The following is a 6,981-nucleotide window of genomic DNA, read 5'->3' on the forward strand; positions in this document are numbered from 1 at the left end:
TAATAAAGACAATCAGCTTATAAACGTCAACATTGAAACTATGATGAAAACTACCAGCCTGCTGGTTCGTTAATTCTTGGGTCTGCTATTTCATTATCAGTCAGGAAGTTGTATGGGTGGGTGAATATGACAGCAAATTAGTTTTTTTTCGGTTAGGTATATTAGTCATGCATTGAAAGAGCTATGTCCGTAGCTGAGATAAGCAATTTGTTTAGTACAATTTCATTAACTACTAGTGCATATGTTTGCAAGCTGGGACATCTTAGATTACTATGGAAAGATATGTTTACCCTAAGGTTCTGTCCTACCTAGAAGATGAACAGGAATGAGTGCTGTTTGTAGACCTGAGAAAAGCATAGTGCCTGGAGAGTTGTTTGGACACAAAGGCGTGCAGCTTCTGGTACAAAGGTTCAATACTCTTCCACAGAAATAAGGCTTCTGTGTAACCCCCTTGAAATTCACTTTGCTGTTCCCGGTAAGTTTCCGCGTCTCCAGCACCTGCTGAAGTAGCGGTGAAGTACGATTTTCAATTTAACACTGAACTAAAAATATCTCATATACTGACTTGTATGATCCACTGACAATAGTTAAAAAAATAAGAAATTCAGTAGAAATAACTAACTCCAGGCACAGCGTAAGTTCAAATATCTGTATATTCATCTTTTGTTAGTTTTATATCAGGTTATCATGTAAAGATGCTCATTTGAGCTCTTCTCAAATTATCAGAGAGTCAGGGTTATACAGAAATTCAGCTCCTGGTTACATATACAGTGCCACTGATAGCGTGATTAAATATACTTCTTGCTGAAAAATTCAGTGCAGATAAAACATCATATACCAGTAGCACTGCAATGCTTTCTTCTTCCAAGAATTCCTACTTCCTTACATATTCTAAATACTTTCACCGATTCATTCCTCTTTTGTGAAATGTTCTAAATATCAGACACAAAATGTGTTTCATAAGGAATGAACAAACTTCCAAACTATATTAAAAATGTTCTCAACCTATTACAAAACGTTCTTGAATTAGTTTCAGTGTTATATTACTTGTCCCATCACATTGAAATTTCAAAGGTAAATTGCTATAAATATGACACAATTGCCAAGTTATACTGCATGATTTTTAATTTACTAATATTCCCACAATTTTACAGAATTTTAGCTGCTTATGATATGTTCATTTTGTTATGATACTGATACAATTTTGTGTTTACTTTTAAACATGAGGATTACAATTCTGAGAAGCAGCAAGTATTTGTCAGTATGTGGATCCCTAGGTAGTGATCTATGTATCAATCTTCTGAGGAGCAAATGGACTTATCTGAAATGAGAACCTGTAGAATATGAGTCTACAGTGTTGGTGCCCTGCCAACCCATTTGATGTGAAGGTATAATGAATAAAAGTGAACACAAAATGTAGGAATGGAATCATACTCATAAAATTAAAAAAAAAAAAATTATAATCAGTATTTGAACCTGAACCCTCAGTTCCCAAGGCAAGCATGCTAACCATTACATCACGCCTCTACTGCTATTTTAATGTCATTAATCATTATATATATCTCATACATTCACAGAAACACTTTTTATATATGCTGTATACTATTATGGAAGAGTTTTGAATACCTGTAATATAAAGTTTCTATTTCTGCCCTACAGTAAAATTAACATGACCGTTACAACTGGTCTTCGAATATAAACGGTAACCGCCTTCTGTTAAACAGGCTTTATGGAAGGCTCAAATAAATAAAGTGTACTCGATTGTGTTCCGCCCACACCTGTTTCAACTTCGGTAAAAGAAAAATTGCCTGAATAGTTTTTCGAGTACAAGGAAAAATATTGGCATGCATGGCATGGAATTGTGTCTTACTCTCATTAGTTCAAACTGATATTGTGACGTGACATTGCGATGACCTTGGAATTAGAGTCGCAGGTGGCTTGCGCGAAGTGGCAACTCAGCCCCCACCCGCCGTGACGTAACAGGCAAGACTGCAGACGGATCATTCCATCTCTCGCAGACTTTTGGGGGTGGCAGGAGGGATAGCGACTTGGTACGGGTAGGAAGACCGAGGGGACCAATGCATAACATGTCTAAGGTTTTAATTTCATGCATCCTGCTGTGCTACAATATACATCTCTTTAATGAACCGTCACAACACAGCAAATAGTAAAACATCGAAGTCAGCGTACAGCTGTGGCTTTGCTACATGTTTCGGCCACTATTGGCCATCATCAGGCAAATACATATCAACAAAAATCTACCATTTAACTGCAATTATAAAATGGATATAACACTATTAATCGTACAATTAAGAAGAATTGTCTGTATTGCATGTAAAGCAAAGAACGACTCTTTGTTGTCGTTGTTTGCTTTCCATGCTATACGGACAATTCTTCTTAATGATGAGGCAGCATTACACAATTCATTAATTGCTACACCATGGGCCTTTCTTAAAATCTTCTATATAAAGTAATATCGAATTTCCCTACTGTCTATGGAAATGCACACAAAGTATATCTAACGACTGATTCAATGTTTTTGAAAACATCGTTAATATTTTATTTTGTTATAATACTTCCAATTTGTAATTGTTATATAATCTGAACTTTTGTATTTTTACATAAGAAATTTTAAAATTGTACGATTAACAGTGTTATATCCATTTTATGATTGCAGTTAAATGGTAGATTTTTGTTGATATATATTTGCCTGATGATGGCCGATAGTGGCCGAAAGATGTAGCAAAGCCACAGCTGTAGGCTGACTTTGATGTTTTACTATTTGCTGTGTTGTGACGGTTCATTAAAGAGTTGTAAGTCTAGGGTTGTAATAATACTGACAGTAGCAAACTATGTTACCAGAAGATCACGGTTGAAGAAATGACTGTTGCAGCCGCTCACGCTGGTTCCCCTTCGCTCATATGTCTGTACCCTGAAGATGGAGGCGATACGTTCCTCTGAAATGTCGATTCACCCAAGATCTACACGGCCCCACCTCCCAGAAGACGGCATTTTTCAACTGTTAAACATATTTACACTGTTACACGTTATGTGTATATATATATATATATTGTGTCATATTGCGCAACGGAGGACCCATACCTCCCCAGCGGTACGTCTCGGTTACGTAGCGCTCCCTCCCCCCCCTCCGCGGTGACGTAACGCGCAACGCGCCGTGACGTAAGACGGCGCGATGTAACAGCGTTGCTAGGCTATACGAAAACACGCTGACGCGGCACCGCTTCCTACTGTGACGTGGCGGGCGACCCTAGCAACAGCGAACGGAATAAAAGCCGGCTGAGCAGCAAGCGAGAGTCAGTGTGTTATCAACAGTCCTCAAGGTAGCAGCCTGCGAGTGTGCGATAACTAAGAAGCCAGCGAGCGGAAGACTTATTGTGTGCTTTCGAGACTTAGTGAGTGCTGTAGTACAGTTATATTTGGAGTGTGTAATTCAGGGAGATTTGTATAGCTCCCGCGTTATTAGTACGTGAAGACTTTGGTTGTAGGGTTTGTAAAGTGTGGAAACCCGCAACTGTGTTATAATTAATTATAGCCGTGATTTGTAGGTTGTTAAATAACCAATTAACGATCTCTACGGCGTATTCAGTAACGCAACACGTTACAATATATATATATATATATCAAAAAGCCGCACTGAAATATTTCATGTTTTGAATATCCGTAAAATAGAGCGCGCCAGCCAGTCATCTGTGACAGTGATGTGGAGCCTGTGGAGGTGTTTGGTGGTTGTGTCATTAGTAGTTATACGACAGCAGCGAGGGCAAGGAGCAAAGTTGAGCCGTGGCAAGTAGCAAATCCACGCACAGCATAATGGAAAGTGTTGGAAAGCAAATAATAGAGGCAAGTTGTCACTTTTGTTATTTAGTTAATTAAGCACAACGCCATTAACAAGTATGTGGGAGTGGAGATGTCTTCAATATTTTTAACTGGACACTAGACAGAGGTGCGTGATCAGTTTCACACGCCGGCCGCTTTACCCCGGAAGAAATATCCCCCGGCAGCTATCGGTAGGAGGCTGGCTCAGCCTCTAACAGAAATGAGTACAAGGAATTAATTAAATAATTTTCCTGGGGAGTAAAGCGCGACCGGCGCGTAGGGCTGACCTTGGAATCAGATAAGCGAAACAATTACGTGTTTCCCGCGAAGTGGCAACAGCGCGATATTTTTATAAGAGCATAGGAGGCGCTCAACTTCGCCCCCACCCCCTCAAACCGGTGACTTAACAGCACAACCACCTGCAGCCAGCTGGGCAGTCTTTGATGGTCTGTGATCGGTATGTGGTCAGGTGCCCACTCGTGCTCAGTCCCGATCCTCCTGATCTCTCGATGCTTGCCACTGTGACAAAACAGGCAAAACAGGGAAATGTATAAAAGGCCGGTTGAGCTGTGTGTGAGTCAGCGTGTGTTACAACGAAGAAGTGTGGTGAATAAAGTGTAGACATTTTCATTTGAAATTACAATAATGCCAAAGCGTGGTAAAGTGAACAGGATATGGAATTCGGAAGGATGGGAAAAAAGTACAGTGGTAAGTTAAGCTGTATATACGAAATGCAGCCATTATTGAGCCACTTAAGCACCAGACGTATTTGTATTTAGAATGGGTTTTCCTCTTACCTCAGGAGAGTGTAGGCTATGAGCCTATACACATAATGTTTTAAGAATTTGCGTGTTATATTTTCATTTCGCCTGTAATCTGGGGCTACGCTAAAGCATTTGTTTCATAACCATAAACGATGGTGCCCTACTCATGTTTGGTGTTATGTTGGCTACTCTCAAATACTGAAATATAATGTTAGAGTTGGCAACATCATAGTAAACAATTTAAGAACTAGGTTATGTCTTGTTTACTGTTACGTGTAACTACAGTTTCGTGTGAAACAACAGTACCTTTATATTGTTATGTGTTACTATGGTTATAAGCCTGTATCTGTATATAAGGCGTACTTCTGTATCAAATTTCAGTGTTTTTGGCAACTTTGGCATGTTATCTCCTATATCCCACTTTGTTCGCAGGGGTTTATTTCTCGTTTTTCATTTATTAGTTTATCTATTGTGTTGGCTGTTTTGAAGACTGCCCTTATGTTAGTGTTTTTGAATAGTTTTGTGAGTTTTCGTATGTTTTTCCTGTATAAGTAGAAGTGACCCATTTTGTTCCTTCTCGTATTTATTATCTGGGTTACCCATCTTCTGCTTAAGTTTGTTATACAGATGTGTGATGTCTTCCTTTCTATAGCCATTATTTAGTGTTATATTAATAATAGTATTTGATTCTTGTTTTTAGCATTTTCCTCAAGGGGTAGTGTAAGAAGTCTGTGTATCCAATTTTTATATGCTGGCAATTTTTGTTCTTTAGGGTGGCACGTCGTGGGTTTTCTGTATATTTCCAGTTCTATTTGTCTGTGTCTATTAAATATATTTAAGTCCAGGTAAGCTAAATTTTTTGAACACTTTAAAAGTTTTAATACCAGGAAGGCTGCTGTGATTGTGAAAAGTTGAATATTGTGTACATTGTGTATTCCAGGCATTATGTGTGTATGTAAATTAACAATCAGAACACATATTGTGATGGTGGTTTCCGAATAAGTATTGATGTTCCCTCTGAAGGTGATCCGTAAGTGTGTGTGTGTGTATGTCTCTCTCTCTCTCTCTCTCTCTCAAGTCTCAGTTCTGAGACAGTAAATTATGGTCACGAGTCCCACGGATCTTGGACCTGAGGAAGACTGTGCTGGCAAGAGCCAGCAGCATATACAAAAGACAGACCCGTCCTCTCGTCAGAGAAGGTGCCCCAAAGAAACAAGGCCGTAACTGTCAAACGATAATAATTAATATCTGGTCATGAGCCCCAAATGGGGCTCGACACCAAGACTTACTGACTGACCGTCAGTTGCAATGTAACTCTGACTCTGACTCTGACAAATTTCAGTGTCTTAATAAAGCAGGAGTAGAGTGAACACTGATTCTCACTTATCATTCGATCCACATGGAAGTAACAAAAATAACAGGTTATGGGCCCAGGATCGTATCACTGATAAGTGTAAAAAGTATAGAAGTGAAAAGTATTATTTAAAAGTGATCTTTCAGACTGACGCCGCTATCAAGACAAAGAAACAAGTTTCATCATAGCCACTTCGAAGCCCTTCACGAATATTGATAGGCTCAAAGGACGCGAATATTATAGAGAATGGTGCTTCGATATTCAAAATATTCTAATGATTGAAACTGTGTGGTCAGCAGTCTAAGGATATCCTGCAGAAGACACAACGCCTGTATCCATCAAGAAACAAAAGGACGAGAAAGCTAGAGCCATCATTTGTCTGACATTGGAGGTCCAAGTTAAATATTACGTCGTCCAGACAGCAACAGCAAAGGAAGCCTGGGACGCGTTGGAAAGATTATTCAAAGATCAGGGAGTCAATAGTTGGATAAGTATTTTAACTGATTTGTGCTCTTTGAAACTTGACGACTATAAAAGCATGCAGGAATATGTTAATGCTGTAATGTCAGTAAATCTCAGACTAGTCTCAATGGACAAAAAAATAGATGATGAGCTATTAGCTGCATTGTTGTTAAAGGGTTTAACTACAGAGTATTATCCCATGCGTATGGCACTTGAAAACTCCAACGTAACTCTGACTACTGAGCTCATAAAATCTAAGCTATTGCAAGACGCTGAATTTGGTAAAAATGCAAATTCAGATTCAGCCTTTCTGTCCAAAGGTAAGATTAAACATAAACCAGCAAAATGTCAAATTTGTGGTAAGCTAGGCCACATAAACAAAAACTGTTGGTTCAGAGGTAAGGATAAGGCGAACAATAAGAATCATAACAATCAGCATAGGCAAAAATTAAAGAGCAATCAGTCTTCTAAATCAGTTCGTAATACTGATGAAAATAAAGAAGGATCCGATCATAGGTTTAATGAAAATAAATGGAAAAATAAGACCAGTAAAAGATCCATGTA

The 6,981-nt window shown here is 38.8% G+C and overlaps 1 long non-coding RNA gene across 1 annotated transcript; it reads right to left on the minus strand.

Moving 5' to 3' along the window:
* Positions 1–308: 308 nt before the first annotated feature.
* On the minus strand, positions 309–3,047 carry LOC111865621. The gene is made up of 2 exons (XR_002843000.1): positions 2,860–3,047; positions 309–501 (listed from the first exon to the last, which is right to left on the minus strand). It is a non-coding gene; the product is annotated as an uncharacterized LOC111865621 (long non-coding RNA).
* Between the last annotated feature and the right edge of the window lie 3,934 nt (positions 3,048–6,981).

Source organism: Cryptotermes secundus, unplaced genomic scaffold, assembly GCF_002891405.2.
Source record: "Cryptotermes secundus unplaced genomic scaffold, Csec_1.0 scaffold2405, whole genome shotgun sequence".
Taxonomy (NCBI): Eukaryota; Metazoa; Arthropoda; class Insecta; order Blattodea; family Kalotermitidae; genus Cryptotermes; species Cryptotermes secundus.